The sequence below is a fragment of the Labrus mixtus genome, chromosome 16, assembly GCF_963584025.1.
Source record: "Labrus mixtus chromosome 16, fLabMix1.1, whole genome shotgun sequence".
Classification (NCBI taxonomy): Eukaryota; Metazoa; Chordata; class Actinopteri; order Labriformes; family Labridae; genus Labrus; species Labrus mixtus.
In genome coordinates this window covers 16035440-16060258 of record NC_083627.1, presented here as the reverse complement: position 1 = coordinate 16060258, position 24819 = coordinate 16035440, and the positions used below count along the sequence as shown (strand labels likewise).

The 24819-nt window shown below is 40.1% G+C and overlaps 1 long non-coding RNA gene across 1 annotated transcript in view; it reads right to left on the bottom strand.

Annotated features, from left to right (window-relative positions):
* Positions 1-2713: 2713 nt before the first annotated feature.
* LOC132990713 (uncharacterized) overlaps positions 2714-24819 on the bottom strand; it is a 45933-nt gene continuing 23827 nt past the window's right edge. The window contains exons 2-3 of the long non-coding RNA XR_009676091.1: positions 3451-3500; positions 2714-3155 (exon numbers count right to left, since the gene is read on the bottom strand). This is a non-coding gene — a long non-coding RNA (uncharacterized LOC132990713). The remainder of the gene's footprint in view (positions 3156-3450; positions 3501-24819) is intronic.

The window sequence follows — 24819 nt, the reverse complement described above, 5'->3', positions numbered from 1 at the left end:
TTATTTAGCAATGAGCTGCAATGCTAACAGGGTAAGCTGAGAAACACACACATCCTTTCCTTCTGCACAGTGGCTTCCTCCTGGGGGACAGCCAAGCTCTTCCAGGTCAGCTGAAAGATGTTCTCTCTCCAGTGTGTCCTGGTCTGCCCCAGGGTCCTCTTCAGCTCAGCTGCATCAACGGCACTGCCAAAAGGAGACAGCAGGGAGCCCTGCTCACTGCCTCATTTGGCTTCCTGCAGCGTAGATGTGCATGCCGAATAAGGGTGGGCAGATCACATCTGAGATGAAACCGTAAAAATAAGCCCCACTAGTAGTGGAAAATTTGGCCAGAAGTGTTGTTCCTTTCTTCAGGTTGATGAAAAATAAATTGTGCTACTGCTGGAAGAAAGAGGCAGTGGTCCCAGTTTTTTTGTGTTAGATAAGCCTCATCCTTGAGTAGCAACCGAACTGAATAGTTACAAGAAAAAACGAAATATATCTGGGCTTCTTTTTTTTTATAGCCCAAGAGATGTAGCATCCTCCTCCAGTCACGTCTGTGGTGTAAATAAGTGACAGGTGTCATGGCACCGCCACCAGGCCACTGATTTTCAACTGCAAAACTGTAGCATAAAAGACTGTAATGATGCGAAGGAAGTATCCTAGCATCTCTTGACCTCTGAAATGATCTATTTCACTTAATATTGTTAACTAAAATGTATAATTTTGAGAGTTAAATTTAATCTGATCATGATACTAATTATGCTAGACCATTAAAAGGCAAATTATTCAGTATCTGTTTTGCTGGTTCTATAATAGATCAAAAGAATAAAAACACTTTGCTGTTTGTGTTGTGTGTTGGGTAGGTTCCTTAAGACATACAGTTTTCGAAAGTATGCTAATAAAACAGTAGCTCCACTTGCTAATCTAAAAAGAGACTAATGGCCTTTTCTTACAATCTGCACAAATCTGTGCACAGCATTGCACAGTACACGTTATTACTATTTTTGTACCAATGCAGTTGTCATTGAGAAACCAGTTGCCAACATAGTCCAAGAAGAAAACTTAGCTTATTATTTTAATGCAGCAAAGAGCAAATGTGCAATTGACAAACAAAAAAAAGGTATAATATCATTGTTGCAGTAGTCTATAATTAGAGGGTACATTTTCCTGATGGGGTTTAAGTAAGTGGGTTCCCATTTCTTTGTTTGAAACATGCATAAGGATGCATGGTAGCGCTCCCACACCTCACATAAAACCTTTGTATTTGCTGATATGCAGTCAAGCTAAGACAATTGATAGCGCAGTGGACTGGGAGAGGACAACCTTCTATTCCTGCAGTGTTCTGACATTATTGTACAGCTTTTGGCATTGTGTATCCATTTCAGTGATGACAGGCGACATGTTTGATGCTGCCTGCTCCCACGCTAACATCACCTCATATTCTTTCTCCAGCCTTGCACAGGACAAAAACTCCCAACTGACAGTGACACAAAGTCCAGTCTACTGAAGAAAAATGGCTGAAATCTGCTGTGTAAATAACCATGCTAGTGGCCCTATGCTATGCTAATACTAACATACTTTCACTGTCTTGGCTAAGGATGTTAGCATGTTATCATTTGCTAATTTCAAACTTAGTGTGAGAGGAAAAGTCACCTCATTCATTAGAATTTCTTCTATTTGAAAAGTTACTTTCCTTTAAAATTTAGAGACATATACATCATATTTTAGTCTGACCTTCCAATGACATTGACTTAATTTAATACCTGCAATAAATGTCAGCTTAATACATTCAACACATCCATAAAACATTACATTAAGAGTGAGATGGAAAATGTTCTTTCCCGGTCACAAGTCTTTGTACTCCAGCTTTTTTGTTATGCAGCAATATTTTAATATGTATAGTTGTGTGAGGCTTTCTGTCAAATAACTATTTTTTTTTTTTAAATGAGAGAGGAAAAAAGAAAAGCTTTCACAGCAACAACCGCTGCTTCTCCATCAGTCCATTCTAACAAATCCTACTGCTGTGGCATCTAACATAATCAAAATGCAGCATGCACATCTGCTGCTTAAAGAAGGTTGTTGGTCACTCTTTGGAGGGCAGACTGTGAAAGTATTTTAAAACAGATCAGAATTCCTCAAAGATAGTAGCTTGACTCACAACAGACTGTAATTAGACGGATCAATCTTCTAAAATCTTGGGTAAAGAAAGTCAGTTCAGATATCAGCCCACACTGTGCAAGAGACACGAGGTCAGGCGACGCACGCTGATTATGGGATGGGGTTATTGAGGGAATCTTTTATTCTGAAAGGCTCCACAGGATTTTTGGTTCTCAGATATGAGTATTTATAAATAATAAGCTTGCGTTCTTTATGCTGCTTTCGGATATATCAGCCTTAAACTGCAAGGCATTTTACAAGCATCTGAATCATAGAAACTTTCAGTACACTATCTTCACAGCCTTAGTTTTGCATGTAGCCAAGGCAGGCACATTTTCCATTTAGTGTGGAATAAAACAGCAGTAACAACCGGAATATGCATACTGTATACTCTATATAATTTTTAGTACAGTAACAGTTTGTGCAGCAAGTTTAAATTTGATCTTAAGCTGTTAAAGTTTGAAAAAACTTTGCCTTGATGAATAAAGCGCTGAGCTCCAGTTTGGAACACCACAGGTGTCAGTTGAGTCTGCCCTGGATGCTTTTCTTTTGCAAAGATCCAACCTCCCTGTCCATCTGTCCACCTTTCCTTCCCTTTCAACTGCTCTCCTCTTCCTCACCATTTCCACTGCCACAGTGCCCATTCACACTTCACCCCTCTTTCACAGCCAGTTGAAACAGTTTGATGGGGGAAAAAAACAAAAAAACTCTGGATTTGACTCAGCCAAAATCTCTCCGGAAAAGGGAGGAAATAATTCTATTTCTTTCTTCTTAGTTCACCAAACCCCTCCACTCACTCACACACACACACACACACACACTCCACATGCCTGCATTATCCTAAGCCAAAGCATCCAAGGTGTGTAACGTAAGCCTCTGCAGTGCGCCTCATGTTTCATAAAGAGATAAGGGCCACTAAAAATACCCATAGTGTGTGGAGAGATAGCCAAGCATTAGGAGAAGTATCTACCGCGAGCAGCCAACAGCGCACAGACTCCTTTAATTCCAACCACAGACATCTAAGAAAAGGAAAGAAAGATCCCAATACACTCAAGCAGAGATACTATTCTATACAGAAACAGATTGAATATATTCATAGTTAAAGCAGCTCTGTATGGATACATTATTAATATTAATCTGCTTTGAAAGCCAGTAATAGAAAATTGTATTTCCACAGAATAGGGCCCTAATTTATCATGCAGTGACAAACACACACTAAAATAATTGGTGTAAAATGTAACAAATGTGCAAGAACATATACAAGAGTATATGAGACATGAGAGAGGCTACTGAATAAATTACAGATATACTCACTTTGAGAGCCGTTCCATTTAGATGATTTGGTCGTGACTAGGTTACCTTTCCTGAAGCAAGCAGAAACAGGGAAATTGAGTTTGATCTCTGCAGTATTTTAGCCCAAAGTTTTAGACAGTATCTTAACAAAGAAAAATGCGTGTTTTAGGTTCATTCTTAACAATTTCAGCTGCTAAAGTTATCACCGTACAATCAGGAGACATTTTAGTGCTGTAATATTTTGGAGAGGGGCAGCATTTAATAAAGAATAAAATCAAACTGAACCTTGTGGTACACCACAGGCAATAGTGGCGGTTGAAGATAAGTGATTACCCAGTGTGACTACAAAAGTTCCCTCTTAAAGATTGAATAAAACCAGCAATGTGCAGTGTCCTTGATTCTACCGTGAAATCCAGAATATCGCACCAGTAAATAAGACGGAGCCTGTTTTGGGGGGTTTCCCAAAAAGAAAAAAGGTTTAAACTGTCTTCCTGTTTGTTCTAAGGACAACAACGTGCACTTTCTGTTCAGCTGTGTTGATCTTTTAGTACCATCGGTTTTCGCTTGGGTTTGCACTTCTTCTAGCTACACTAGTTTAGCTAGCCTGCAACATCTAATGACTATGAATAAAAATGGTGGATTTTCAAAGCCAAACATTTGAGTCCTGAGCATGTTTCGTGTACCACAAGTCTCTCTGCTGCCTTGTGTTCTTTTAGATTGTATCTTAGGGCGTGGTCACACTGGCAATCAGGCTTGAGTACGGCACGGTACAGACTGCCAGTGTGACCGCGCCGTTAGTCTTTGTAAAGTTATTTTCAAGGAATACAAAGAAAAAGAGTGATAACATTACACCATCCAGAGAAACGGCAGAGGATGATTTGTTAAAGCTACAGAAGGAGTCAACAAGTTTCCTGCTACTTCAACACAGCTTAGATCCTGGGAGGGAGGTCTGTCCCCCTCTGAACACACAATACTAGGACACACACTCTCACACACACACACACACACACACACACACACACACACAAACTAATTGGGATGTCTTTCCCCATGCTAACTCAGGGGGCTCCAGCTATTGTAGACACATAACCTTTAGTTGCATGGAGCTTGTTAGAGAGGAGCTGCGAGTAAAAGGGAGGATGAACTTGGATACTTACTCTCTTCTCCAAATAAATTACATTTTTCACTTGCTCACACACATTTGGGGAATGTCACGGCAGCTTACTTGAAAAACTTTTATAGTGCCATGTGAGGTTAGACTGAATTACACTTTTTTTTAGAGTTCTTGAAAGTGACGCTGCCCATATAATCATTAGCATCAATCAATTATTTAGAATCAATACTGATGGAGACTGCAATGTTAAATAGTATTAACTAATCCTTATTCATACTCATTCACACACTGCTGATTTAGCGGAAGGAGCAATTTGCCCAAGGACATGTTAACATAAAGCTGCAGGAGCTGGGGATCGTTCCCCGACCTTCTGGTTAAGAGATGGCCGACTCTACCCACTAGCCACTGTGTGATTGGTTAAAGGACATTCTTCCAGCACATCTTGTTCATCTCCCACTTCCACCTTCTGTTTTCCTTCTCTTCTCCCTTCACTTCGGTTTCACCATTTTGTCTTTTCTGCTCTTACTTGGTACTTGTCTTCATTTCATTTTCCTCATGATCACTTTCTAATACGTTCTGCTTCCATCATCTCTTCAAAGTCCCTACCTTCAAACTATTCCAAGAACTTTAGTCTGTTTCTTTTTCCTTCTACTACTTGTTCGTTTCCAACTCCTCTTTTCATTTTCTAATGTACTTCCTCTTGCGTTACTTTTATCACCTCTTTTTCAGTATTTCCACCATACTGTATAGTTTGGGATCTTACTCTTCAAATTCTTGTTGACCCTCGACTTAAAACTAAATTAGTATTTCATGCACTTTTAATTTTTGTTCTCGAGCTAGGCTCTTTCAATACTTCCACTTGCATCCCATCTATCCACCCTTATTACTATATAGTTTGAACTCAATTTCTTCAGCATCTCCTATTCCCTTTTTTTCCCATTACTTTGGTCAATTAAACGTCTAATGTATCTATAACTAAAAAAAATATCCACCACAAATAGCATTAAATTCCTGTTTCCCTTTTCCATCTCAAGTCCCAATAAAACAAGCTCTGAACCAATGCAAATCTTGTGATAATAAATGTTTCCTTTCATGTACCGCATAACCAACTCTCCTGTATGTGTAAAAGTACAGACTGACAGTAACACAGTTCTTGAGCTTGGCAGAAAACAGATTACCACGTTCAGGACAGACGTTTGAACATTTTGCAGTTCATTATGATTTTCTCTAGACCTTCACTGTTTGGATTTCCATCAAGCGGAAGTAAGTGTTGAGTCATCGCTTCCTCTTCATCTAAGCCGGGTTATGGATGGAAAAAGATTAGTGTGGATACACTCAACCAGCCTGCCTCACTAGTCCAGCATTTCATCTCTCAGGGTGATTAAACGGGAGACATTCACACCCGATTTGTTAATTCATCAAAGGTACCTTGTGGGATACAGAGATTGTATTAATCATATTTTGGGCAAAATCATGTTGGCTTGCATAAAGCTCAAACAGCCTTGCGTTACAGATTAGTCTTCTGGTGGATGTGCCTCACCAGGGGCTCATGGCATTAATATATTACTCCCATCACAAGGTCTGAAAAGAGAAAGAAAGAAAGAAAGACAGATACTGCATTGGTGGTGATGAAATGATAGAAGGAATACAGAAGATGAACAGAAGAAGAAAATCTACCAAGGATCTATGAATGCTTGTTGGAGAAGAATAAAAGGCAATTTTAGATAGAATAAATTGATTCAGAGAATTTCAAACGTGCTGATTTGTGAACCTTTTCTCTTTGGAGAGATTGTCTGATATGAATGTATGGCAATCAAGTGCAGAAAAGCAGCGCCTTGCTTGTTAGGAATACTGTTCAAGGCTTTCTGAAATTCCCACAGGGGAGTTGGAGGTGGATTTTTTGTTTACCGGCGATCTTGTTATCCCCTCCTTTGTCGTCTAATTTGTCTCATAACTGCAAGGTTTTCTAACGGTCATTAGAAGGTAAATCCCCCTGGCTCAACTTGCAACAGTAAAGTACTGGCATTCAGGGCTTGATAAATGGACACTCAACACTGGTTATTATGATGAATGGGAATTTTATGCTGGTAACAGTGCCAGGTACGAGTAGAACGATAGAAATAAATTCCTCCAAAAAGGGCTGCCAATGGCAAATTGGAAATGGATGCCTATAGGGTCGGTTGATATTTAAGTATTGGCTTTTATTGGATTGTTGGACTTGCTTTAAAGTTAGGACCAGTGTGTACCAGAGTTGGTTCGACAAATCATGAGTCATTTCTTACATAAAAGCAAGAAAAGAAGTGGGCCTGTCGGGAAAAGAGTCAATAAGCAGATCAGGACTTACCACAGTGAGCACAAAGCAGTGAAGGTCCTCGTTCATAGTCATCAGTACATGATGCGGTAACTTGTGCTGCAGACATGGACTCAGCCAGCCAACACATTACAGCAACTGTATTATCATCAGAGTAATACATGAAAGAGGGAGACTCTATGACTCTCGGTATCTGATCAATGGGCTACATCAAGCAGAGGAGGGAGAGAGCGAGAGCGTGAGGGGATATGAGCTAAAAGGAGAGGAGAGAGATGCACAGTCTAAGGGAGGTACAGCATGGGGCAATTTAATCACAGCCATTTTGGCTGGGTAATAAGAGAGGAGCGAGAGAATATAAATAGTGAGCGGAAGACTAATGGAACTCATTTTAGGGGAGTATTTAACCTATTTCAGAGAAAATCCAGGGTAATCAATTATAAGTGCTTTTAGCCCAGGACTCAACTTTAATTACTCTTCAAATGTGATTATTCTCTGACATGCTACCTCAGTCCTAGAAATAGATATAATATTAGCCATATGGAATAGCTGGCTTTTGGAGGCTGGAACCAGCGAGAAGACCCCAAAAATTCAATATGGCAATAATGGCGATATTTTTTCAACGTTGGGTACTTCTCCGCAATAACAGCATGCTGTAACATTCTATTTATTATTAATGATAGCAACAACACAGCGAGAATTTAGGTATTCATGAGCTCAGCTAACAACGACAGCTACATTGATTTGAAACTGTTCTCATCGGAAAAACTTCCCTATAACTTGAAGGTCCAGTAAATCCAAAAAAAACCCTGCTAGGATCCTGGTGAGAGTCCAGAATGAACACATAACACTCACCCTGCCTACATTCACTTCACTGGCTTGCCATCTCACTCAAGATTGAGTAAAAAAAAAAACTGTATTATCCTCAAAGGAACATCACAAACTGCCACAAGAAACTCATGCTTATGCCGCTTGTCTCCACACCCCCAGGACTAAGCTTTGCACAATAGGAGATCAGTCCTTCCACTCTGTTGCCCCACACCTGTGGAATGCCTTTCCTGACCCACTAAATAGTTTTTGTGCTTCTTTTTTCAACTCTAGCACTTTGAGATTTGCTTCAAATGTAAAGTGTTTTACACATAAAATGAATTATTTTTAATATTAATATTATTATTAATTAACTAATGTGAAAAATGATTTCCAAGTGCCTTTATCAGAAAGCAAATCCAACTAATTTAAGCTGTCTTTGGCTTGGTCATTCTCATAAAGTGCATGTTGTTACTAAGAATCCATACTTTCGGGTGTGATGGCTCTGTCAGTTTTGACTACTGGAGCAGGAGACAGACAAAAAAAAAGCAGTTTTATGTATTTAATAAAAAAGCAGGCAAAAATATGAATGACAACAAAAAGGCAAAAAGGGAAAAATTATAGGAAGGAAGTCCAGAGTGGCAGCTAGGCACACCACACTGCAAGTAACTGCAAAACTGAACATCAAAAAACATGCTGGAAAAAAAGCACTAGAAATCTATGGAACTAGTAAAAAGCACAGCCAAGCAAGACTAAATTATTTGGCAGAGTGGTGGAGTCTTGACCAGGCCTTTATGGAACGGGTGATCATTGGTGATTGAGAATAGGTGTTCCTGTGCTGCAGCTTCAGAGGAGAGAGCGAGCCAGCCACGCCTCCTGCCATACAAAAACTGAGAAGAAAATGTTCAACTCAAAGGGGAATGGGGAAGAAGAGAGTTCAATCAAGACCAGGTAAACCAGAACACAACAAAAAGCCCAGAGAAAACATATCAATATAAATGGGCTGCCTTAAAGATGTATCAAAGACAATTATTCCACACAATAGGAGAAGGCCAAACTAGAATTACTCTGATAAAGTGAAAGCTAACACACCCATTAGAATTAGAAAGTCAGAGGTTTGTGCTCCTCACTGGTATTGTTGTTAAGTGAGAAAGCTTTCTCAGAATCTGTCTGAAGTTCTGGAACTTTGGATCCTCTGATGAGGAAAATATCCTTTGGGTTAAGAATTTCAGAATTTTAACTCTATGTTGTTATGATCTATATCTTTTTTAATGTAACGTTTTTTTTGAGTAAAAGCCCTTTATAAATAAAATATATTATTATTTACTGTTGAAGTTCTTTGTCTTTAAATTACATTTGTTTTACATTAGAGATGTAAACATTTATTAACTCTTTGCCATAACCATTTTTAGTGACTGAAATGCTTCAAAATAGGGACACAAAAACTTGAAAGTAATCACTGCCATAAATAATTTTTTGATTGGCAGACCCTGCACCGCAGCTCACATGCGGGTGCTGCAAAAGCCTAAAATCCTCTCCCACAGTGTCAGAAGCCATTTAAAATCTCAGCCTACAGGTATTTAGTCAATATGTGCTCACAGTCCCCACGGCACAGAGGAGGTCTGTTACAGCCACAACGCCGGTCTAGCAGAGCGCCTGTTTGTTTGACAGTCAACCCAACACTAATCCACTGCTCTGAAACCCTCTCAGAAGGGGAGAGGGATAGAAATGGCTGGAGGGCGTACTTGGAAAAAATATGCAACCCTGCACACATATTGTTCCACTGAGATGCTATTTTTTATCAGAAACACATGTACCAATGCGAAAACATGTCGCCACTTGTACATACAGACCCATACACAAACACACACAAACATCTTGACAACACATAATGTGTAGGTATTAAATAAACATTATGTTTTGATGCCCAGTTGGATGGATGAAACAGAGAGAGCGGAACAGGGGGCTTTGATTTTGAGCTTTCAGATTTCTAAAGCTCCCTGTCAGCTGTCATATCTGATAATTGCGAACACAAAAATGACGCGACAGTCCAGATTTTCATGCATTTTACATCTTTTATGCAAACCCAGCAGGGGGAATAGCCTTTTTATTTTTTTACCAAAGACATGAAAGAATGGCATGATTGTCCACTAAACCACAGGAAATGTTGCTTCCATTCGGTAAATTAAATGAAGCTCTATGGCACAATTCTTGAGAGCCAAAACAGAAGATAATTGGAAATGAAGTAAGTATGATAAGAATGGGAATGTGGCACATAATGACATTCGCCTGCTTTTTCAGGAAGGTTCTTGTCAAACAGTACTCCAAGCACATTTCAAATAAATTACTATGCACAGCTCAGATATTCCCTTCAAACATGAACAATATCTTTACACATTTCCAAGTGTCTCAGTAAGCCATTACCCCAAGCCAACACACCTAATACCCTGAGTCTGAAGCATCTTAAGCAATTCATGTATAAGATGTATTATGCAACAAAATACTTAGTTAATTTAACTACTTACAGTTGTTATGAACACCTTTTCCTACCATGCATTACAGATAAGTATTCTATAAAAAAAGGAGAACACAATTAAAAAAAACACGGAAAATCAGTTAATATAGATAAATTGTGCAAATGGTTAAGTGAATCCGTTGAATCTCAATCCATCCATCGACCATCCATTTTCTTCTGCTTATCCAGGGTTGGGTCATGGTAGCAGCAGGCTAAGCCAGTTGAACCAGACGCCCCCCTCCCAAGCAACTTTTTCTAGCTCCTCCTGGGGGATCCCAAGTAGTTTCTAGGCCAGAAGGGACATATAATCCCTCCAGTGAGTAGAGTGAGGTCTAAACAGAAGACCTCCAAAGGCAGGTGACCAGGAGGCATCCCAATCAGATGCACAAACCACCTCAACTGGCTCCTTTCGATGTGAGGGAGCAGCAGCACTTCTCAGATCTCCTTTTCGATGTCTGAGCTCCTCATCCTATCTCTCAGGCTGAGCCCAGCCACGCTTTGGAGGAAAACTCATTTCATCTACTTGTATCTGTGATCTCATTATTTTGGTCGCTACCCAAAGTTCACAACCATACTGTAGGTGAGGGTTGAAAATTGAAAGCTTTGCCTTTGGACTTAGCTCCCTCTTCCCCAAGTTCAGCACAACCCTGTGAATACTGCTAATGCTGCACCAATCTGTCTGTACGTCTCACACTATATTTTAAAACCCCTTGATACTTGAACTATACTTCAGGCAGGGACTCATTCACAATCCAGAGGGAGCAATCCATAGTTTTCCTGGCAGAGAACCATGGCATTGGACTTGGAGGTGCTAACAATCATCCTGACCACTTTGGACTTGTCTGCAAACTACCCCGATGACCGCTGGAAGTACAAGTCTGAAGAAGACAACAGAAGAACATAATCTGCAGAAGTGGCTCTCCTCTGAGCTCCCTCCGATGTCTGAGCTCCTCACACTTTCTCTCAGGCTGAGCCCAGCCACCCTTGAGAGAAAACTAATTTCAACTGCTTGTATCCGGTATCTAACTCTTTTGGTCACTACCAAAAGGTCATTGGGTTGGAACATATAACGACAGGTAAACTGAAAGCTTTGTCTTTGGACTTAGCTCCCTCTTCCCCATGATGGTCCGGCACAATGCCCTCAATACTTCTGAGGCTGCACCAATCTGTCTCTACATCTCAGACTCCATTCTAAGACCCCCTAGAACTCCTTCTCTTTAGTCAGGGACTCACTCTCCATCCGAGAAGGAGCAATCCATCGTTTTATTACCAGAGAACCGTGACCTCGGACTTGGAGGTGCTGACCCTAATCTCAACCGCTTCGCACTCAGATGCACACTTCTCTTGCCTGCCAGAGGTCGCAGCCTGACAAAAGACAACACCATCTGCAGAAAGCAAAGCAAAGTCACTGAAAAGGCATGTCAGCCACGACAGCCCCCCAATGTCTTAAGCATCTCAGGGCAAATCTCATCTACACCTGTTACTCTGCCACTGAGGAGACTTTTGACCACCTCAGCAACCTCTGCCAAGGATTTGGTGAGGCCTCCCTTGGGTCATCAGACTCTGCCTCCAAAATCGTTGTTTGGGTTCAGGAGTTCGTCAAAGTGTTCCTTCCACCGCTCAACAAACTTGAAAGGCCTCCTTCTTAAGTCTGATTTTCCCTTCATCGCTGGTGTCCACTGTTGAGCTCTTCCACTTTGTTGTTTGCCCCTTTTTTACCACCATTTTCAACATTCAGTGCCTCCAGTTTAAGGTTGACTCACTTCTAAACAACTCAGCTCCTAAGACTAATTCAAGACAACAACCATGGTTTCAGACTCATCCCCATCTCAAAGGATGAGCAGTGTGTGACTCAGATTGCTCGACAGATGGATTATGTCCATGTTGCAGGGTCGCGCTTCCGGCCAAATGGCAGAAGTATTTGATAACGGCATGTTAAAACAGCTTTAAAGTTCTTAGAATAAGACTTCCACACAGGGAAGGGTGATGGCAGGATCATGTCAGCCTTGATGCTGTGTCATGCATGGAAAAGGAATTTTGTGCATTCACTTGAGGCGTTGAGAGAAAAGAGACAGGACGACTCAAACTTCTGCATGCGATTGATGTTGCTTTTTTATTCTTAGAAAGCAAAATCTTTTTTGTTTAGAACCCTGGAAAGAAAACATGCTGACTAACTGTTCCCTGGCGACCTTGCATCTAGTTTCGGTGTGTTTGTGTGACTGTGTGTGGAGGAGGTTGGTAATAAAGAAAGGTGGGGGCTTCTATGGACGCAGAGCATCTTAAGTTTAATTGCTTGTGGTGGCAGTCAAAGTCAATATGCTGGTCAATGGCCCATGCATCCCGCAGGTTCATTTCCCCATAATTACTCTACATGCGCCAGGGCAATGCATAAGTCTGTCATCATTAAAATAATAAGAATGGGTTGGCCAAGAAGGAGGGCAGGAAGAATGGAGGAACAAGTGCAAAAGAAATGAATGAATCAATACCGTAGACAGAAAGAGATGGCTTGGCAGAGCAGCAACACTGAATTACATGATGGGCAAGCCTGTCCAAACAATCAAACCCATGTATATCATTATAAAAAATACATCAAATACTGCAAATGCAGCAAAGTGAGCTTTTGAAATATGAAAAAAATTAAATATCAGCAGGAAATGCATCTCTAATGGCTTGAATGAAAGACATTTCTTAACTGATTTCTAATTTTAGAGCTCTTCAATGTCAACTATCAGAGGCTGCCTTCATTTAAAAAATGAACATGGCAGATTCCAAATGCACAGACTGTTCAACGTAATTACGATGAATGGAACCTCAGTACATCTGACAGCACACACCCTGAATGACAAGGTCGTGATGAGCATTGCCGAATGAATAACAATTCAGCAAATGTATTTTTAATGCCACTGCCAAATGCATTTCTGCTTCAAGCAAACTGAAAAACTTTTGCTGTTGTGATAATGAAGAAGTTTGATCATGATTTGCCTTTTTATATTCAGGCCTCCTAATTCGATGCATATTTTGGATCAAAATACTCGGAAGAAAAGTCAGTTATTCAAAAATAAATAGTGATTAGCATTCCTAAAGCAACAGCTCAGCTTATTACAGCCCCTGTGAACCTGCTGGATTGCAGCGTAATGCAAAAACAATTATACTGCTCGTGTGTCTACTTGTGCACATCTGTGGGTATGAGTCGGTGTGCGTCCGCCGTGGCGTAGCCATGTGTTCTACAGTTGCTGATTGTAATCCTCGGCCTTTACCAGCTGCCCACAGGCCTTTCAGATATGTCTCGCTCGAATTAAAAACAGGTGGACACAGTTTGATTAGCTTGCTAAAACACACCTGCTACTGAAGGGCGAGGTATTACGCACACATACACACATTTACACACACATTGAACACTTGCACACGGGCACAGAAAAAAAGTTATTGGTGTCTGTGGAGCTAAGATAATTATTATATGGAGAAGTATTGGAGGTATTAAAGTTGTTGATTTTTAAGAAAAATACTGCAACGCTTACCTCTCGAATTGTGAAAGGTGACAATTATACCAAAGCAATTTTTCACAGTAATTTCTCCTGAATTTGATAGTAAAATAGCTGTTACTCATTTCATTTAGGTTTGTGGGTTTTACAATACAAAAATAACATTGTACAGCAAATCAAATGTCTGGCTCCTAATGGTTGTTTATGTTAAACACTGTTGTGCTGTCTCTATCATAAATACTGTAAAGCTTATAATAGAAATGAAGCCTAAGTTAGAGGAAGCAATTTCTAAAATTGATCAGACTTCTTCTTCTCTAATGCAGATCCCGATACTCACAGTGGTTTCATTTATAGTCATTAATTAAACTAATAAATAGTCTAATGATTCAGCAAGTATCTCTGAGTTTTATGGTGTGCCATGATTTTCCTGCTGGCTGCTTTTAAAAGGCACCAGAGACACTCTCTGCAAAAGCCTTTTATGGTATGCCAGCAGGTTAACAGCTATTTGAAAGCCCATTGAGTCATTGTTACATTTAAATGCTCTCGAACATGACGCGTTTTATTCCTGTGTCAGCCTTTACTTCAGTGACCAGCATGTAAATGTGTGTGTGTGTGTGTGTGTGTGTGTGAGTGAATGGAGGCAGCGTATCTTGAACAGTACATTGCAGAGTGATTCTCCACCATCACCAATGGGACAAGGCCAATTGAACCCCGGTACTTCATGTTTTAAATGCTCGTTTATGCATCAAATGTACCTCCAGAAGATAATAAGACGACACAATAGATTTTTATGAAAATGCATTACATGGGAGGAAGGCAATTGCATGTAACCCCCCCCCCCCCACACACACACACACACACACACACACACACACACACACACACCCTTCAACAAATCCCCTACAAGCAGCTATATGCTCTGGGTCCATAAAGCTTCTCCATATGAATATTTAATGTATGACTCGTGTAATGCAAATTCTACTTTGTCTTATTTTCCCTTTGCCCAGTCTCTTATTGTGCTGTGACAGACCTGAGAGCATGGGACTCACTTTGACATGAACACAGAGACGTAACTTAAATGTTAAATAAACAGAGAGCAGATATAAATGTTATGTACAGTATGGTGTAGCATTGTTTGTTTTTGTTGGGTGTTAATACAGAATACATGTAGGCCTATTAATTATAATGTAAATGCTATTCAGGGAGTGTGAAATTCAACAACAGATGTTTACTCGATGTATACAGATTCATACAGGTGAAAGTATATCAACAGGTAAAGGATAAAAACACAATGTACAGAAAGTTTAAACGTTCATGATTTTTAATACTTTAGTCCAACATAATCATCAGTTCAAGTTTCCCCGATCACCTTGATGTCTGAGAGACATCGCTTAGGTCATGCTGGTTGTTTAGGTTGATAAAAGGCATTTTAAAACATCACTTGTACTTTTGCAGGAAATTAGATGAGGAGAACATAACTACTTTGGGTCTGTCTCTTTGGAATCATGCTATAGAGAGAAGGTGGTTAGCATAGCTTAGCATACAGTACTGCAGAAATACAAAAAAATATGCCTTTAAAAACAGAAAACAAATATTCACTGAAATGACATTAGGAATTTGAAATGAATGGGTAAAAGTTTACAATTATGATATTAGCAATATATATTAATCCAAGTTATTGGAACGTGTTACTGTGTATTCTGACAGAAAGCTGGGCCTATTTTGTGTTTGGGATGTACACATCAAAGTTCTAGACAAAACGTTTGCTTGGCCTTGCAGGAAGACAGTTAATCTGACCTGACCTGACCTGATCTATAGAAAAGGCAGAGAAATAGACCAAGATGTGTTCAACTCAGAATTATGTAATGAACACAAACATGTATAGGCTTTTAGTTTTCAAATATACCTGCAGGGGCATTCTCTGAGGTTGTATTTATAAAACACAAATAAGCACATGTGAATCTTGTGTCCCTTTATGAGACATTATTTTACCGGCAAGCCTTTCCTGATTTTAGTTTAATGTTATCCTGAATTTTATTTTCTGCTCATGCCTATGATTTGTATTTCCTGCCTGTTTTATTGTATGTTTGTTTTGTTATAATTGTCCTTGTAAAGCACTTTGTAACTTGATTTTGAAAAAAGAGAGGTCAAACCTGCACGAGTAATGTGAAAATAAATCCTCTTTACTTTTGTCTGGAAACATCTTGCTTTATAACAAATTAATGGTGTTTATTTCTTAAAGAGAAGGTCATTTTCATCATCTTGAAGACCTGAGACTTTAAGTAAGTCAGACCTTACGCTTCAACTGTATAACAAAGTAGTATACAATTATTTTTGTTCAGGATATAATTTATTTAATAATATTGGTTTGTTTACGCTGCGTCAACCAAGGAAACTTTCTATAATCAATATCTACTGTTTAATTAAAGTTTCATATTCACAAAACTACCATAGTTTGTGTGTTTTCTACATTTTTAGTTCCTCATTCTATGATTTGTTGCTCATAATTTTAAAACTGCAAGCAGGTGAATGCATACCACTGAGGACAGACATTTATATGCTGATCTGCTATCATGGACTTTGAAACAGCAGATGGGCAAAATGGTGGACCAAGGTCTGTCCAGGCCCCCAACCCTCCCCTGTCCTTCTGTGCCAGCTTTGCATTGCCAGGTCGAGAGAGCCAGAGAGCTAGCCCCTTTCCTCCCCTAGAGTGGGGGGTCTCTGTGTGGGGTCACAAGGGCTTGGCAAAGCAGCCTGTGGAGCATGGATAGCAGAGGTCAGCATGTGTGGTAAGTGCCCTGCGGCAAGTCAGTACCATATCCAAACCTCTGCTTGCTTTGGCAAAGGAAAAAGAAACGTGAAAGGAAAGGAAATGTGGTGATATGGAAAGCTAGAGGCTGCAACAGAGAACATTGAATTTATTTCACATCAGTTAAAAAAGAGGATGAAAAATATATATTTTGAGGGATGTTTGAATAAGTGTATTCAGCCACGCTAGTTGCCAGACAGCACAGGTTGGTCTTTAGCAAAGTGTTGCCTTTAGCAAGATGTTAATGTTAGCATGGCAACCAGTTCATGACAATGCAATCACAGGCCGTTTTCACCGGAAAATATCTAGATAATTACAGGAGGACTGCTCCGGATATTCTCCCAGCCTGGCTGTTCACATATGCTCCACACAGCTGGAGATGATGACTGTCAGACGGGGGGGGGGCTGGGGGGGGGGGGGAAGCAACAAAGTCTGCATCAAGATGCTTGTGTTCCTATTTTTTCAACTATTTAAACAGATAAAAGCCCTACTGAAGAGTTCCAGTGAAACTGATTTATAACAGCTTCTTTTTTTAACTAGTTTAAAAGATCACATGGGTTTGTTTTGTTAAAGAAGACCACTCTGGATATCTCACCTCTAGGTAGAAACAACAACTACAATGAAAACTGAACCTGACAAAAGAACTCAGGCTCTGGAATAGAGCTAGCAACAGCATCTCCTGTCACACAACTCTAATGGCTTCGAATAATGACATTGTATACCACAATTTCTTTATAATTGAATTAGAATTGTAATTTTAAAGATTTTAAAAGGTAACAGCATGCCATGCTGTTTTTCATGATCTGTGCAATGGTCTTTGGACAATGATGCAGCATAAAGCAGAAAAGTTCACATATTCCAGCATCATCTGTGTCTTTATAGTTACCTAGCCTGTAGTTAGGGCTCTTTGAGTTCTACAGCTATTATGCCACACAAGTAGAAGTATTCAACAAAATGAAGAGTTCATCGTCCACATCTTTATTGGCAGCAGTCCAATATTTGTAATGATTTACTGGTCACTAAAAGCCTAAAATGTCAAACTGTTTGGAGCATGAGAGGCAGATCTTTGGATATTGTCACACTGAGTAGGTTTACCCTTTTTGTATGGTTGATGTCTGTGCAAAATGCTCATTCCATCTGTTCAGATATACTCACTGACCAACACATAAACGACTCCCCTAAACGACTACCAGTAAGTCAAACGCTACGGTGGCCTACAAGTGCAACAGCTGAAATAATTTCCATTAGGAGAAGTCGGCAGTAAATTCAACTTGAAAATTCGAGAAAAAATGCAATGCTGTAAGCATGCTGCAACTTGGAGAGAAAGCCAAAACAAATAAATAAAAGTTGACCTATCATGCTGATCCCCATTTTAAGACTCACTTTTAGTGTTACAATGCTGGATACTTAAATATGGGCAATGTTTCAGCTCATGAGGTAAATGTATATTGGAGTAATGCCAGGGAAAGTCTGAGTGTGCTAGCCAGGCTTGTCCGGAAAAATCACACAAGGTCCCTGATATGAAAGACAGAATTTCACGAGACAGCTTCAAGACTCTACGTCTTTGAAGCTGTTTACAGAAGCTCTTTTTATAGCACTGGAGAGCCGCCCTGTCACGGTAACTCTGCAGCGTTCTTCCCGCGAAAGGCTTCCAGAGAGAAAAAACACACATGCAAAGAAAAACTCTTCAAATCCAGCCATCATAATGGAGGTGTTCCAGGCCTGAATGAGCATTAAGTGGAAAACGTGTGTGTTCACGGCCCTCGGTAAATCTTCAGTGGCGTCTACTATTATGTAATTTAATAATCAATAAATCAATCAATAAATTCCCCACATCTTCTTCCAGTGTCTCCCGTCAATAATAACATTTTATACTGAGCACCATTACATGAATCCCTTTCACTGTGATGACTGGATTTGAAGAATTTTACCTTTGCAAGTGTTTTTTTTTTTTTTTTTCAACATTACATTATTCATGCGGTTCTGGCATGTGTTTCAGCATTTTGCAGCATGCTTTTGTTGCAGTCATTTCAGCCATTGCATTTGTATTTGACATTTACATGTGTTTTTAAACGTGCATAGTTTCTACATGTGCAGCCTGTTTCTCCAAATGAAAGGCTTTCCGTATAACTTCCCTTAATGATAATTGACTGACCTGGAACGTCTCCTTTGAGTAATTACTGTTTAAGAAATAATATGATTTTGCTAGAAACAGTTCTCTGATTATTAATAGACATGTTTCTGCAACTCATTTCAGCCCTCTGTATGCACTTGGGAGCAAATCAGCAGGTCACCTGCTCTGCTGTACAATATCTGCAAGAAGGTGTGTATGTGTGGAAGTGTGTGTGTGTGTGTGTGTTTCATAAGAGGTTGAGAGAGGGTTGACGTGGGAAGTAGCGGTGCTTTGTCTGAAATTGGATCCATGCTTTAGCTATTCACATCACAGCACAGGAATAAATGACATTTGAAAAGCACGTTGCAAAGTCATATTGTTTGGCTCTCGGCCCATGATAATGAGCACCTTGTGAAGTTTTAACAGGTCTGTTTTGATGTTATTAGAGATTCAGCGTTACTCCTCTTGAAGTTCCCTTTAGCTGCCCTGCATTCTTATTTTAATGAAAAGAAAAAAAGACATATAAAAAAGAAATATTTGTGCTCCGTTCTAATTATTCGTAAAGCAAGTAGAGAAAAGATGAATGCTATCTGAAGTATTTGAAGTCATTAGTGTAATGATTTAATTATTTATGAGTGCCTCGGCATAACTTAGTATGGGAAAGCTTTCAAGATATTATTGAAATGAAATGCAAATAGTTTTTTCTTCTCCTAGCATTGAGCGCTTGGAAAAAAGATTTTGAGTCAGCTCTTTTTATGAGGAGAAGAGAATCTTAGTTTTGTGTACACCTTCCATTGTCCTATTTTTGTCTCTTCAATTTTCAGTACTCCTCCCTCCTCTTTCCTTATCTCACCCAAACCTGTCAGCACATTCTCCTGCCTCTTTCCTTGCCCCCCCCACCCCCACCACTGTGTGCATGTCTCTGTATGTGCTGTGTCTGTGCATTTAAGATTAAACAAACACAAAAAACAGAACAGGTTGGACTGACGTGAACCTCATCGCAGTGTCACAGTCAGAGAGATTACCTACATTTAAATGCAAAGAGAAGGATGGACTCTATTATGTCCTCTTGATTTCCACTTTCTCCTGCAGACCCTTATCGCATCGACGGACACTCCTCGCTCATGATTTTTTTTTGGGTGATATCATTCATTTTTGTGCTGTTGCCAAGTTCTTTTCGTCCCAAAACAAGGATTCAGCCAGTACACATGCTGAATCCTTGTTTTGTTTTTTACTCGTTTTCAATCAAACACGGGGGCAAAATTCTGCATGTTTTGCTTTCAGCTTGTCTGAAAGACAGAATTGAAGAGGAACATGGCACACCACAGTGTCTGCAGGGCAGAGGAGAAGCCTCGTAACTTTGAAAAACATGGAGTGTGTGTCTTCAGATGCTACTGAAACTTACTTTTCACCCCCTAGCTATTTCTGTTTGTTTACCCTCTTTTGCATGGCAGCTCTCCTCCACCTTGGTAACTGCCAGCATAACTTACTCCATAACATGCACTGACTGGTTCAACCATCACTGCAAGTCATGCACAGCTGCAGAATCGATATACTGTATAACATGGGTCAGTGATGGAGCGATGTAGAGGTGATGCATGACTTGTGCACTGTAGTAATGAGAAACTGTTTCATGCTCCTCTTTCATGCGTTTGTGCTGCTGATATTAACATCAGATCTGAGAGCTCAAGCTAAAAAGCCGAAGACACAGCTCGTGTATACACAGACGTCTTCCTGGAGTTAACACACACAGCATGAAAGCATTTTCTAAATGTTTCAAGCAGCTTTTCAAGAAAGAAAAAAATAAATAGTGAGCGTTAACACATTCTTAAAAGCTTTCTTTGAATGTATTATCATAAAAGCCCTTGTTTCAATACTGGGAGAAGTGCTCAGAACAAAAGTATAGCTACATTCATCTAATTTGTTAATGTCTTTGAGTAAAAACAATATGGAATATGTCCTGCATATCAAACAGGTGTGGGTTCATGTGAGGCTCTTCTGAGCCTGGGATATTACATTGCTTTCTCTCTCTCTCTCTCCTTCTCTCTAATTATAAGTCAGTGTAGCTTGACCAGCAACGAGCAATCTGATCGATGTGATTGAATAATAATTTATCCTGATCATTACAAAAAATGTCCTTTTTTTTAATGATGAATAAAACAAAAAAGACAGTGTTGGATGTATAATTGGTCAACACCAGCAGGAAATAAACTTGACTGCCAGTCTCATAGTCGATCACAAGGATCATTCCATTCCAGCTACATGGGGGTGTTTAATGTCTAATTTTATAAAGATTTGCCAGTTTTATCCAAATGATTCAAGGCTCATAGCCTATCTTGGTAGAAATATCACCTTACTAATACTTTAAATGCAGTAGTGAAAACAACTCATACTCAAAATCTATCTCTTAAGTGTGTGCATGAAGAAGTATTGATAGAAGCAGTTATCCATGTTAAGAGCATTTCATTGGCACAGTTGGGTGCAATTTTTTACGCCAGAACAGGGGGCCTCCTTTCAGCAAAAGCTCTCATTGGCTGTTATAGGCTGTCATCAAAAGGTCAGCAGAGTAGTGAAGTTTTTTCAACAGAGTCGTGGAACTTTATGGATGTAATGTGTTTGGATTAAATCTTTCACTGGATTGAAACCGTGGAGACTAATTTTGGTGGATTATTATTTTCATGAGAGTTCGGTTAATCTTTAAATGGCACTTTAGAAGATGTTTGTTTGTCGGTGGTCTGACCTGCACAAACTGGGCTTTTAGTGTGTGTGCCTGCTGTTTTGGACAAGTGTAATATTGTTAAAAGCTCACATTAATGCAGACTTAATGAGTGAGAAAAACAATGACTTATCATAGACAAAAATATATTCCAATATCAGAATACAAATAATTTAAGGATGAGATTAAACTCAAATGAGACTATGGATCAATAAATGCAAAAAAAACAACAACCAAACTCCGTACAACATGCCTCAGTACATGAGGTGTGCAACATTCTGTAAACGCGAGGCTATCCAGCACCTCGATGGTAAATAGTTTTAACTCCTTAAATCAATAGTCACAACCAAAATTGCCTGGGCTCAACACAAATGAAATCCTATTGCCTTACCTGATTCAAAAGTTCTCAAAAGTACAAACATAAAACTATACCACAAAAGGCAACTTTTGCAAATTTGTATTATGGGTTAATTGTTCTGCAATACTGTGTTTAGAGAAAGTCACTTCATCTTCTTCTTGCTATGTCCAGGCTGTAAGAGCAAGGGAGGGCTACATGTAAGAATCAGGCTAAAAGAATTACCCTGAAGATTGATTGCCCAAACAAAACAGCAGTATCCTCATCAGTTCATTTTCAGCATGTAGTATGTAGGCGTAATTGAAGAAGCATACAGTGTTGTCATTTCGCAGGTTAGCGCTAGTCAATTAGCCCTGGGTAGTCTTTCAGTACAGAATTATTTAAATGAAAATGTAAACAGTCTAATCTTTGTTTGGATGAGAACAATAGGAAAATGTTCTTTTGCAAGCAACTTCGAGGTAACATAAATATTTTTAACAGGGAGGTTTACCTTGAGAATAGAAAGGGCTTTGAGAAATGGAGCGATGAGCTAATGATGAATCATGAAAGAAGTTTGAATGGAAGATTATACGTGGCTTTTTAATAGCATCGATGACTAACTCCAAGCAGTTGATGTATTAGACACAGACTGTAGAAAGATAATGTACCTCTGGCTTATCCAATGCTTCTATTCTTCATTATTGTACCTGATGACGACCAAAAGTAGCAAGTGTGGTCGAATAAATGCTGAAGTTATTGCTTTTGTTAGGACAGGGAACACTTGGTCCATTTCTTTAAACATTTGCTATTATTTAATATTTTTTAAAGACAACTAAAATAGGCAGTAAGACCCATGCTTTCATTTTTTTTTTTCTTACTTTTGCTAAACTAAAGCTCCAACGGAATACAAAGAAATGGGCCATTAGTTCGACTTTCTGTTCTTTGTCACCAAATCCCTATTAGGAACAAAGACATCAGGTATTTTAATGAACAAAGCTTTTTTTATAGTTAGCATGATCTTCACACCTACAGTGTATTTGTTTTCTTTCTCTTAGCAGTGCCTACTGGACTATGTGAGCATCCCCCTGGCATCCACAATTAAGCATGGGAATCCACCAGGACCACTTGATAAGGGGGAGGAAAAGGTCAGGCCATTCATCAGCCACATACCTGGTCATTACAGCATCACCAATGGAAACTGTGACAAATGAACCCTTCTCACTTTAATGGACTTGGCATTCTGGTATTCTGAATGCACACTCTAGCACGATTTGGAGTCAACAAGCCACACATATTCACAGCAGAGGGCTGGAACACTCGTAACCTCTCCAGCCAAGACCAGAGGCAATTAACAAGCACCTACTTAGAAGAAGAAAGAGGTAATGGATGAGGACGTGGGAGGAAATGGATGAATGAGGGAACAAGCGTCATGTCATTATGCAACCTTATAAAAGGGGCTTTGTGGAAGGAGAGCATGGGAAGAATTGATACTATGTCCCTGTGTGCCTGTGCTCTAATCCTCCGCAGCTTTTGTTCCCCTTTTTGTCTTCCTTGATTTCCATCTTTGTGCAATTCTCTGCGTGTTACCACATGCACTGTGTTGATTTGGATTCGTGTGGGCATCCGAGAATAAGCCTGCCTAATGCATTACAAATAGGAGAGACACAGATTCAAATTTCACCTTAATATATGCTAAAACATGTTGTAATTTTGGCAACTTCTCAAGCTTTTCGACGCTGGGGAAGTAATCAAAGCTGCTCCTCCAGGGACCCTGCGTTCTATTGAAACCTCCTGCTGAAGTTTTCCCTGTTGACAGCGCTCTTTGCTCCCCAGTTGAGCCCCAAACAAGAGAGCGAGACCCCGGTGGCAGTAATTACTGCGCCACTCAAGCGAAATGACAAATGAACAAGCGTCACAAAACCACGGCCTGCTCACTCCCTCTTTGCTCAACCAGCCTTTCACACAAACACACACACAAGGGCCAAAAAGTCCTCTCTCTCTTTCCCTCTCTCTCTCTCTCCCTCTCTCTCTCTCTCCTATCCAAACATACCAAGTTGTATTGACAGAAGGCAGAGCAGGTGAAAGCTTTGACAGATACACACACCTCTTTTTTTGGCTTCAAACTGAGAGATGGAAGGAAAGAAAAAGGAGTGGGAGGATGAGGGACTGGTAGAGTAGCCTGTCAGGAGGCAGGCAGCCATGTCCGTAGCAGCAGGGTCGTATGCCCAACGCTAATTACATTGATGAATGGCATTGGCTGCGTGTCCCGCTACCAGCGATTTACAGCCTCAGTGACCCTAACTATCACCATACTTGAAGGACAAAGCATGCAGGCTGCAGGAAAAAAAAGTGAAGAGGGAGAGAGGAGCGCTCACTCTGAAAAAAAAAAAAAAGAAGAAGAAAGATTTGATGCTTGTTGACATTACCAGCCTGTATTATCACCATTTCATGGCGCCCACAAAGCTAATTGAATCTGTGCCTCCTCCCTGCACTGAATCCTTTTTACTGCCGGCAGGGCCACCTTCATTACCTTTTTTTTTTTTTCCTCAAGCAGAAGACTTCACATTTGACACATGCCTCACTTGAACACAAAGAAGATGGAGCATGTCAGCACAGCTGATTCATTTCCACTGTGGCTCAAACTGGAAAAAAACAGACACATAATACATGTTTACTGGATGGTGTGTGGAAAAACAGGAGGTAGGGAGGGGTACTTATGGCGGATGAATTCAAGCTCTCTGCTCACATCATGCCAGGGATGAGATTGGGACAGCTGTAAATATGAGAGTGTGTGTGTGTGTGTGTGTGTGTGTGTGTGATCACATGTGAGGTAGAGGCAGAATGAAAAAAGGGAGAATATGATGCAGAGACAGGGTTTGTGTTTTTGCCTTTTCGGATGGCAGAGAGCGAGCAGGGTGCCCTGTGATTGATTCTCCCTCTGTTTCCTACATTCACATCATCAAAGGGTGACATGGTGATCTTGAATACAATTAAGAAGGCTCAGCCCTGACACCACTGTAATCAAACAGACTGGGGGAGAAGAAATGAGGACGTCAACTCCGGCTGCTGCATCTGCACTTTCATCTACAGCCCCTTTTCCAATCCTGTCAGTTTTCTGTCGATGTAAGGGATGTGTGCAAAAAAACAGGGCCGACGACAGGTCTAACTTCTCAGGCCTGAGTCATCCAGCAT